Here is a 12,368-nt window from a genome sequence, read left to right on the forward strand (position 1 = left end):
TCTTGGGGTGGGTTGCTCTCCATGATCCAGATCACTGGCTCCATAGCTCCTTCTGCTTCACACTAGAAAAGCAGACCATGTTCAGCGGCAAAAATTAGGGAAAGCCATCAGAGATACTGATTGAAGTGTACGAGCAAACCCATCTATTTCCATCTTGTACAGGTCACTTCTGTTCTGGAATGGCAGAAGCCTCTTGCCATGCCTGAGCGGTACCCAAGCACGTCAGGTGTTTAGATAAACCAGGATGGAGAGACTGTTACTACCTTCAACCTGTGAGATGCTAAGGGGGAGCCTCAGGAGGTCCTGTGTAATCCTCCTTGCTCAGTAAGGAGCAGAAGCCCACCCTACCTCCTTGGCAGTGGTGGCCCATCCGGATGCAGGCTGGGGGGTGCCAGGAAGAGAAACCCCCTCCCCAGAGGCACCCACATGGCGACGGGTGACCAGAGAGAGCTGCTGAATAAAGGGTAGGAGCCAGTTAATTGAATCCAGTGCTAATCTTGAAATGTTCTTGTTCCACCTAACAGCTCTCCCAGTTCCTGATTCACCACCATGCTTAAACTCTAATGACACTGGTTGCTTTGAGACTTCAAGTAAGGAAATTTTAATAAAAGCTTGACTTGATGTTATTCCATTACAAGCTCTGAGCTGAATTAAACATAAGGCTGAGGAGATATGTTGACAGTACATCAGCATGAAGTCCTGCTGGCCGCCGCTGAATATGGGTAAATAGTTTTATGTCATTTTCTTTAAGGCTCATTTCCAGCTTTCAATCAGTCTCACATATAACACGGCTGAAGTGCTGTGCAAGGCATCTTATCAAGGCCAGTTGTTTGAAATCTGGGGATACAGCTAATTTTGAGAAATGAGTCACTTGTCTTTCCCATTTTCATCATTACAGTATTAGCCTATGCTGAAATACAGGCCTTCACCCAGAGTATACTGTGTCTAATACACACAGAATACCACAGAAAATAGCTATGTGATAAAAAAATAGCTAAATAATCTGTGCAGTCCATTACTGATGCGCAGCTAAGCTGTAACTTTCTCCGAGTGTTCATCCCTAATACTGCAACTTTATTCTTTGATAAAATAACATGTTTTCCAGAGAAAGTAAATGCCACAGGGTGGGTGTACTTGGAAGAGAGTGTGTGAAGGGTGCAATCTGGAAATCTATCATCTCAGCGAGAGAGGGTGGACGCAATGCAGGGGAGGGTAGGAGTCCTGCAGACCCGCGTGTGACAGCTGCCCATAAACCACAGCTGAGCAAAAGCAAGTGTGCGCCTTGGACATCTCCACGGGGGCGTGCACAGAGCAGCCCCGAGTCCTCGATGGAAAGCCATGCCGAGCTGCTCTTACCCACTTACAAGAAACATGAAATTCAACTTGAGCAAGGCCAAAACACAGGGAGTGAAGATCCTGTTAATAATGGGGCAGCATGGGAAGAATGGCAGAACAAAGACATGGTGTAAGACGGGGCTTATCAGTCTGTGGAAAGCATTCTATTTCATGTTTGTCTGCGGCAGCGAGAGATTGCATTTGGCTCGGGCAGTCTCGCCACTACCCTAGTCCAGTTAATTTAAGAAATGTATTGATTTGCACAGTTGATAAATCTCTCTCTGTACAACAGCATGTACTGCTGTAATCCAGCAAGTAGGGAGCAGGATTTCATTGCAGGGGGACAGTCACCAGGCGAACGGGGTAATATCTCTGTCTGCTGTAAGACAGTGGGAAGTTTATTTGGATTTTACGCAAGTGTTACGACCTAAATATGAGGAGCTAGAGTCAAACACAGGGCTGCATATACCTGCCTCACCTGGACCACTCACGTGGCACCCGGGCTGCGCCAGGGATGCTGGGGACCGTCGGGGGCTGTCGGCACCATTTGCTGCAGCAAGAGCATCCAATGCACAGCACACATCATCCAAAAAAAGAGTAGCAGGCAATGTTCAACTACCACTTGCTGATGCTATGGGAACAGCTGGTCTCTAGATAGAGGAAGGGGTCACCTCGTAGCAGCGAGAGAGGCTCCTGCAGCTCCCTGTCCCAGCAGGTGCCTGGGAAAGAGGTCAGCATAACACAGGGCAACATCGGTGTTTCATGCCCGAGGGCTGCGGGTGCCCAGGGAAACGTACTGAAAGAGGCAGAGTTTCCCCTGCGGAAGGTCTCGCACAAAGATTTCCACCAGACTGTATGAAACATGAATGGCTGTTCCCGCTGCACAAAAAAAGAGGAACAAAAATCCATTCTGAAGGGTCTGTTAATGAATAATCACAGTGCAGGCTGGAGGCAGTGCAGCCTATTAACTAAAGGTGAAAGTGGGGAAAGAAAGGTGATGACAGCTATTACTGAATTAGGGAAGAGAACCCACAACATGAAAGTTTATTAACATTTTCCACTGGACTTAAAAGGTTCTCTCCTCTCAAAGATTAGAATAAAATTGGCTTGAGGGGACAGTTTTATTGAATTAAAAGTTAGCTTTTGACAAGTTTATATCAGAGCATTTTCTGGAGGTAAATATCAGCCTGACACTTTCCTTTGCCTGCAGTGCCCCCCCCCCCCAAAAAAAGTATTGTTCTGGAAGTGGCTTATCACTCTGGGCAGGATTCCCAAAATATTTTGCATCAGTCAGTAAAACGCCCATGTGATGGTGCTTACCGTGTTGTTAAGCTAAACACTATCTTCCCAGTTCCCTGAGTCACTGAGGAACTGTGCAGCCAGAGCCTCATCCCACCGGCACCCCGCACCACAGGGAGACAGATGGCAGCTCTCCAGCCATCTGGCTCTGGGGTTTTCCATGTGCAGTCCCAAATCCATAGGAAGTTGGCAGTGGAAAAGAAAGCCATTTGGATTGTTTTTGTCAGACGTTAACACTCATCAGACAACAGTCTCCTTCGCAGCAGCCCTAACCAAGCAGTGCTCTTCAGCAGAAGGACCAGAGCGTGCTTTGCTGGATCCAAAATCATCGTGCTGCATCTTCTCAGGAGGGTTCTCATCCCACCCCTCTGCTGGGACCGCAGGAACCCACAGCTTTAATACCACCTGGGCAACCTCCTCCACCTACAAAAGCAGCCCTTGCTTGTGTCGGAGCAGAAGTTAGGAGGTATCAAGCCTGGAAAGAAGATGGGTAGTCTTCTGCTAGATGGTGAGGGGACAGCTGGCACTGAAATGGTAGCAGTCCTGGGGCAGTGACTCAGAAAGCTCGCCTTCAGGCAGCTGGGCTCCCAGGATGCGTTTTAAATAGTGGGGAAGTTCCTATAAAACTAATTAGAATTACAGGTTTCTGAAAGACAGTTTTGTTCTATCTTTTAAAGGGCATGACAGGTCAGTGACACACAACTGCATGGCACTTTTAATGCCACTGAAATCAATATTTTCCTTTGGTCTCTGTGTCCTGATAGTTTACTGCCTGTCTTTAGTGGAGTGATTTATTTATTTATTTTCAGAGGTGATAAATTGCAGCATATTAAGATAATGGTGTAACATTTGTTGTTATTAAAATGTATATAAGCAAATATAATTTAAGTGGAAAACAATGATCGCTGTTGAGATGCCCAAAGACAACTTATTACTCATTCATCAACATTTTATTAAAAAGGAATTAAACAAAAAAGTTTCAGTAAAAGTATTTTTAATATATGTTCTATTAATGGTCAATCATAGTATGAGATATATTGAAGCTTTTTAAAAACAATTGCATGAATTTATCTTCATGCTGCTCAGAGTTTTCCGTCAAAATGATTTATTAATGTTAAAGTACACTTCCTGTAAAAGTGGTTGTTGCACTGTATTGCAACATTTTGATTCAATTTAGCTAATCTAGAAATTCTCTGCCTGAATTGTTACCATGAAAGAAGCCTTAGCTGTTGCATCTGGAGTCTCCTCTGCTGCCCACGTGCTGGACGGCTCTCACAGGCTGCCTCCCATGATGGTCCTCGCCCTTGGACCAGAAAAACTGCCCCAAGGGACTCTGTGATGCCCCCTGGAAGCTGTACTCTCCGAAGTTAAAATATCAATACAGAGAAAGAATAAAGTAAAGCACCAAAAATACATTTCTACTGAAGAGCTATACTTGTTAACATTTTTAACCTTTTTTTTCCCTGAATTATTCAATACATGTGCATACAGATGGTGTATTTTGATATGGATGATAGCCCAACAGAAGATGGAAACAAGAATTGTGTGTTTTGGTCTACTGTTAGTATTGATTATCTTTATATTACGTAGCACAGCCTTTTATCTTCATTGATGAAATAATGTGTTCCCTTACAGTGTGAGTGTCACGGGGGGGATTTATGTGGAATGGCTGCAAGAGCCAAAACACACTGCTCTGGCATACAATCCAAAATTTATTTACTAAGTTAGGTATCACAGTAGGACAGCAATTTCTTGGCTACCATTTGTATTCACAACACCCACACAGGTGATGCTCACCTGGTCCAGCCCAGCCCCTCCAGCCTGGCAAAGCATCACCCGCACCCAGGGAGCGGGAGACTTGCCCCCACCTTTTATTTGCCAGACCCAGCTGGTGGTGCCATTTCTACATGGAGCATATCCACCCCAGGATCAGCCACTTCTCCTAAAGTAAAAAAAATAAAAAATACATATGAAAACCCCTAACCCACATACACATACTTTACTCATAAGTATTTTTAACACCAAGCTTTGTGACATGAATGTTTAGCATCTATTTCCCTGTGATCATTTATGTCATTTCTTATTAGACCCCAGCCACAGCCTTTCATCTGTGCCACGGCAGGCCCTTGCTCACCCCTTCACTGAGCTGAAGCGGTTACGCGCCCAATGGCAACAGCCAGACCTTGAAATGCAGAGAAAGGGGAAGTAAATGTATTATTCAGCTGTACAAGCAACTGCTTTTTCAAGGACCAAAACCATAAAATCTGAATAGAGAAAAAGAGTGATTGAAAAAATAAACCAGTGCCTTTTCTTGATTTGCTCATTAGGTATGATTTCCTTGTTTCTTTAGTGGTATTGCATCCCCCTGAGTTTTGGGATGGTGAAGCGGTTTTGCTATCTGGAGTCACTGTTCCTTTCCTCAGTCCGGTATTACGTATGACACAAGTGAAAGCCTCTTTCATTTCATGTGGTTGCCATACCCACAGCCTGTCTCCAAGTTCCCAGCCAAACCTTCCCAAAAAGCAGCATTTGTGAGACCTTTAGACACTACACTTAGAGCATAAACCATTCAAGTGGGTATTTCAAGTGGGCTGAATGTGATGGAAAGACATAGAAATCATTCTTCAGGCTCTGAAAGGCTCTATGTCCTGATTTTCTTCCTTAACGACCACTAAAGGTTTAAATGGTGAAGAATAAAATGACCAAGAAGTGAAGTGGCAAAAAAAATTAACAAGCCAGTGTAGTGACATTTTCAATTTTTTTTTTTTTTTTTTAAGAGAAAAGGACTGGATTTCATACTCCACATGATGACTGCACTCACCAGGGTTGCAGGCTGCCTACAAAGGACCAGTGTTTTGCCAGGGTTTGCAACAGAAGCTGAAGATACCATGAGCAGAACACGCTCACAGCACCGCCGTCATGCTGTCACGCACGGCTCCACAGCCTTTCTCAGCTCTCAGGGCAGGAGAGTCCACACATGCCACTGACAAACCACTAAGAAGGATTTCCCATGCACACCCAGCAGCTAATGGCATGTGTTGGGTTACCCGGGCTGTTATGTGCCACCCAGGAGGTGATCCAAGTCCCCACCAGTGCTGGGGACTTCCCCCCCATTCATGGGGGGAAAGAAACTCTATTTTTCAGACTGTTCTGCAAAACTTGAAATTCAGATCCTAATTTGTGGCCAGGGCCCTGCAAATCTTACCCGCATTTTCCTCCTGACTCCATTCCTGATGGACCATCACATTCATGGAATCATAGGTGCTTTAGCAGAACTGCTAGAAGGTGACAGGGGCCACAGCACAACGGTACAGGCAGGGGTGTGTAGAATTGCTCCTCCTGCTAACAGGAGCTGGGAAGGTCCAAAGTGCCTCTTGCTCAAGTACCTTCACACCATGTTTGGTTTGGCTCATCAGAGCACAAGCAGCTAATATGCAAAAGATACAAAGGGACTGTCAAGAAATCATTTCTGTTTCTAATTTAACAAACTAAGATGCTTAAGAGAAAGGTAAAGGATTGATGACCAAGATTTACAAGGGCAAAAATGAAGGACACAGCTTTCAAAAGCCTGAAACCAGTTTATGAAGTGCACAACATGGATTTTATGCAGCATTCACTTCACTCCAAAGCCTTGCACCTCTTGTGCATTTAGATTCAAACAAAGTTCTGTGTCTGGGATGCAAAACAGGGTGGGAAGTCCCCAGGTAAAGCCCGTTAGTAAATTAATGTTTGGTTTCCTAAGTGATTCACAAGCTTTCCAGGAGTAGGTAAGAGAGACTCGGTGATTAAAACGACTGCTAATACCCACATAAATAAAGAGCCTGTTCTGCACTGAGCAAATGTGCTCTTCTCTCAGGCATGACACCATTAGCCAAGAAGGCTCAAGGAAGGAGCAAAGTCCCACCCGGCTCATTCATTTCAGCTCAGTCACTAATTAGTCACTGCAGACTCTCAGTCTGTATATTAATGGGGAAAAGGCAGAAATACATGTTAGAGCAAAGGCCAATAAAAACATTTAACAACAGTCTGATTAATGTATATTTGCAATGATTTAAATGAGGTCCTCTCATCAGTCACCGCCTGTAATGGACAGGTGACGTGGTCAGAGGACTCCTTTTGCTCATTACATCTAAACACTGCCATCACTGCTCGGAGTGCCCACGGCGTCACCCAGTGCCCGATGAGAGCGCGGCACAGTCCCCAGGCACCACAAGGTGCATCAGGGTCAAGCACCAGGTCACACTTGCAACAGCGAGTGCAAAAGCGACTTAGACATTCATGCTGCAGGTCATGTCATCACTCATCAGGCACTTCTTTTCCTCACCTGTAAATATTTACGTGACAGACTTTCAGTGGCCTCCAAGTACAAGTTACATCAAATTAGCATGAGTGATGCTTCGTGTCAAACAGCATTCCCAGTGCCACCTGTGCTTATGGAGATGTGTGGTATGGCCAGAAGAGCCCAGAACCAGCTGTGATTAACGGCTCTGGCTCCAGCAAACAGCTCAAGAGCTCAGAGCACTCACCATCACCTCTGGGAGATGGGCTTAACTCGCACACTGCTAATTGCTGCTTGGGTTTGTTGCATTTCAGGCACTTCTTTCTAGAGACACGTCTGCACAGCCCCTGCCCTCCCTACCAAGAGCAGCACTATAATGGAGCGTAATCATTCTCAATTTCTTTTTCCTGGTGACATGCTTTTTTGGGGAAGATATAATATATAACACACTACTGAAAATTGAGCGGTACTTACCCAGGCCTGCCATTCAGGATTAAAGCCCCCGAAGAACTGGAGGTGAAGAATCACAACTCAGCAAAAGAGCCTACTTCACTGCAGACTGATTATGCTTCTCGAGTTCCCTTTATCTACCATTTTGGGGGGGATGGGAGGGGGGGAAACAACACCTCTCACTAGCCATGCAAGCGGAGCAAGAACTGCTGCTGCTGCTCAGGACCCCTGGATCTCAGGTTATGACTTCAGTACTTGCAGCTCATCTCCTGAGGGAAGGTAGAGAGCCTAAAAATTGAGGAAAATATCATTACATACAGTTAGAGTTTGCATTTCAGTTACTGAAACCAAGGAGGTCACAGAAAATCAAGGTGGCAGATAGTTACCGTAACCAGTCCTTTCAGTCCAGGTAGGGCTGCAGATGTAAGCTGGTCATAAATTTTGAAGGCATACAAAAAATGATTTAGTTTTTTTTAATCCAACAGCAGAAACAACAGTACTGGCAAAATCTGGAACAGCTGAAATAGTCACTCCTTTACAGGAACCAGTCCTTATTTTGTTTCAAGAATAGAAATACATGGAATCAATGAATACATAGAAAGTATTGCTGTAGATATATTCAGCATAAATTCTTCACTTACGAGTGATAAAGGTACTCAGTGTTGCAGCAGAGCTGCACTGTGCATGAAGGTGTCGGTTTTGGTTTTGGCTGTTGACAATTCTGAAATGCGAACAATTTAAGAAGGTGAAAAGTTCTGTTTGATCTGTAAGCAAAAAGAAAGTTACATTATAAAATTCAGAGGTTAAATATGAATGAAATTCTGATATAGAAAAACCACCCATTTAAAAAAGTTTGGCAAATTAAAAGTGTTTTTTCTATACAATTTCATTTTAATAGAGGAGGTACAGCACAATACTAAGCACCAGTTGCAACTGCACTCACATCATATGGATGCGTAGTACACAAACTGCAGCTGTTTAATATTTACAATTCTGAAATTGGGAGTATCTACTTTGAAATAAGCATTATACTAAGAAGTATTTTCAAGGATTGGGGTGATAATAGTATCATTTTGATAATAGTGTCATCTTAGGTAATACTCTTCAGTTATATCATTATTTTTTCATCTAGAAAACATGTAATATTTTCTTGCCAATATTAACCCCAATTTCAAATATTTGCAAATCAGGCTTATAAAGCTATGCCCAGAGAGATTTTGGGGGGCAAAGTAGAGGCTAAATATTTTGGGGGACTTTATTCTGTCCTGCAAATCATCCCCTGGCTGTGTGCCCCGAATCAACCCATTCTGGTATTGAGCTCAGCATCACAGCACTTCCCAGCCAGCTGGTAATTTAGATTTTACTTTATCCCAGGGAAGATTAAAGGCTCCTGTAATGTGCGAGCCATCAGCTTGAAATATTGTCAGGGACTATACTTTCAGTGTTTGGGATTTTTTTATATTCCCCAAATAAACTATGCTTCTCTAGCGTGGAGAAGAAAATAGAGAGAAACAGGATATAGGTCAATACAACCGCGAAAGGCTGGTGAAGTTAACAAGGAACGGTCCCTCATCTTTCCCGAGCAGGGAGGCAGACACCGCTCCGGCTCGGAGGTAGCGCGCTGAAGTTCATGCGCCGTGTGGCTGCACTGCGGGGCTGCCCACTGCCGGGTGCAGTGGGTTTTCAGAAGGATGCACTAATGAAGAAAAATGAACACTTGGTCACAGCACTGCAGACTTTTGGAGGTTATAATCTGGAGAAAAACCACCATGTGCTTCCCCTGCTCCTACACTTGGTATTGGACCATGGTGTACCAATACATTTGGTATTGGACCATGCTGAGGACCTGGCCTGGGCAGTTGTTCCCCTTGGTCACTAACATTTGTATCTGAACTTCATCCTTTCTGATAAATAATGCATATTTAGGAAGTCTGACAGGCAAAACACTCTCTCCTCCCTGTCTGTATAAAGTCATGAAAATGTGTTGGGTTCGTTCCTTCATTCAGTTCCTGGGCGTAACGCAGAGCTCGCTGTCACCTGGGACTGCACTGACAGGGCTGGTGGGTGAAGAACAAATCCTCCTTTGCAAAAACATTCACAGCTTACTGTTCCCTCCCTCCCCCCGCAACACACAGGATGGAAATAAGACTTTCAAGAAGCATAGAGGAAAAAAAAAAAACCCACAAACAGCAAAAACAGAAGCAGCAACACTCCCAGACCACGTGTTGCTCTGGTTTACAGATACTCCCTGGCTGGAGACACTGCTCTCACACCAGACAGACCCGAATGCCTGTGAGAAAACTCTTGGGGCATGGGCTGTTCCATTTCCCATGAAACAACAAAAATTCCTTTGTATCCAGGAGATTTGGAGAGTTGGTTGTAAAACAGAAGGACTCCCCTTCACCCCCATCACTGCTTGGCAGCCCAGTGTCCTGGCTTCCCTGTCCCTTCTCCTACTTCTCCTTATTCACCCCACCATCTTGCACAAATAATAGTTTTCAGGGAAAATTTTGCTGCACATGAAAATCTAATTGGTACAGTTGTTCATATATATACAGTTCTTCAGTAAATGGAGCCCGCATGGATCAAACCCTTCAAGCCATCATTTTAAAAACTTTCTGGCAGTGCTACACTTCAGCCTGGACAAGACAGTCTTGAATATGATCAACATCTCCCCTGTACCAGCAGGACCACCCACTCAAACACCTGATATCGAGGGTGGCCCAAGCACGATCTCAGCAAATTCAGTTTCTAGAACATTAGCATGGGCAAAGCCAAATGAGGCAAGAGAAACGGATGCCGGAGTTTTCTTTGCACAGAGGTTGTAAAGATGTTTCTGAAGGTATATTTTTACTGGTAGCAATCACAAGCATTTGTTACAGCTTGGTGCCTTGCCAGTGGTAGGGTCATGTTTTCTATTAAAGGGTTTTTTTATTGTTGTTTTGCTTCCCCAGGTGTTAGCCGTGTGCGTTTGAAGCTGGCCACTGTTACAGTGATGGGTGGGTGAGAATATCATTAACTTTGATAACATGCAATTGTTGCTGTAAACTGATTTTAAAATGGAAAATTTTATCTTGACTGGAATATGTATTTTCTTCTAGCTCATCAAGAGCTATATAAAGTCTATAGCAATTTTTTTTATTATTAGAGATGTAAAACTTATCTTTATGGAGCTCAAGATTTTAGGTTTCAAATGTTCTTCTACCCAACTGTATCGAATGTCCTTAGCTCTCACTGATATCATAAGTGTATCACAGGAATAATTAATCTCTTAAGTAGGGTTGGGTTTTTTTTTTAAGTATATAAAAATGAATGATACTTACTATGACATTGCCAAGAGTGGCTTTTCCTGGATACCTGCAGCCTTCAGACAACTTACCCAAGTATTCTGGAGTAGAGGAATTAAATGCCACACAGCAGCACTGCTGGCACAACCGAAGCACAGCTTGCATAGTACTGCGAACACAAACAAATTGGAAGAGATCAAAGTTGCGTGGGGTTTTTTCTACAGTAAAAACCTTTTGTTGTTGTCCTTTTTTATATAAAAACTAAAAACAAGAAATGATTTCTGAACACACAGGTCAGGTGCAGAACTGGAGAGGCAGAACTTTGATCTTGAGAGATCTGAGGGGTGTTTTCCATCCCAGGAAGGCAGCAGGGCAGCATCTTGCCTCCTCCCTGGCAGCATCATCAGGACTCTCCCAACAAAAGCAGCTCCTTGCTCCCAGCTCCCGGGCACCCACGCATTGCCGCTGGCTGGCAGCCGTCAGCACTCCCAGCTCTGGCCCCGACACCTCCTTGGCAGGGAGGTTCCCCTCTACAGAAATGGGGTGAATGCCCATGAAAAAGGGACCAAATCCAGGTCTCCTCCAAGTGCCTAAATCAGCAGCAGCCTTGTAGCATTTGCTATTAAGACTTACAGAGATTTTTCCTTTCCCCACAAGGAAGAGTCATTCACTACCTCTTTTAAGAAACCCCAAACACACTCACAAATTCTGATAAATTTTTGTAAAGTGACTTCTTATTCCTTTCTTTTGCTTTTGTAACATATAGAAAACCTAGAGTGAAACAAGTATTTACCCAAGTGCCTACATCTGAATTAGTTATGTACATCACCACCAACATATATCCACTAATAACAAAAAATGTTGGTAGTTATTGGTTTGAATAAGAATGCCATAAGCTAAGACAAAATAGACACTAATTAGCAAAAAGAATAACAAAAAAGGAAAGAACAACAGAAACAAAGCAAAGAGGAGAATCTGAATTATAGTATATACCTCTTCCCAAGTCCCTCTGTGCTGGGAGCAGCGTGAAAAGCAGGTCACCAAGGTAGATGTCCGTGTCTGATGTAGACACGGAATGTAGCAAGAAAACAATTTCAAGGTTTCTAGTTTGCCAGAATTGTCTGGTTTAGGTTTGTATTTCTTTTTCTCTTTAAACAAAGAGAGGGAAGAATGAAGGACAGTTGGTTTGGGGAGAAAGTTATTAAAATAGTGGTGCCAATCTGTTTTTGCTTTAGGAGCTTTCTAATGACACACGACAAAATACAAAAAATACAGTAACATTCAAGAAAGACCTCTCCCTTCTTCATAGTCAGAGGGGAACCAGATGTCATTTCCACCTCCCTACTACTGTGTTGCAGTGGTAGATAGTAACATTTAAGAGGGCTCCTCACTACAAGAAAGACACTGAGGTGCTGGAGCATGTCCAGAGAAGGGCAAAGCTGGTGAGGGGTCTGGAGCACAAGTCTGATGAGGAGCAGTTGAGAGAGAGAGAGCGCGCTGGGATTGAAGAGAAGGCTCAGGGGAGACCTTCTTGCTCTTTACAACTACCTGAAAGGAGGTTGTAGAGAGGTGGGTGCTGGTGTCTTCTCCCAAATGACAAGTGATAGGACAAGAGGAAACAGCCTCAGATTGTGCCAGGGGAGGTTTAGGTTGGATATTAGGAAAAATTTCTTCACCGAAAGGGTTGTCAGGCATTGGAACAGGCTGCCCAGAGAAGT

Source organism: Gavia stellata, chromosome 7 (assembly GCF_030936135.1).
Source record: "Gavia stellata isolate bGavSte3 chromosome 7, bGavSte3.hap2, whole genome shotgun sequence".
NCBI classification, from domain to species: Eukaryota; Metazoa; Chordata; class Aves; order Gaviiformes; family Gaviidae; genus Gavia; species Gavia stellata.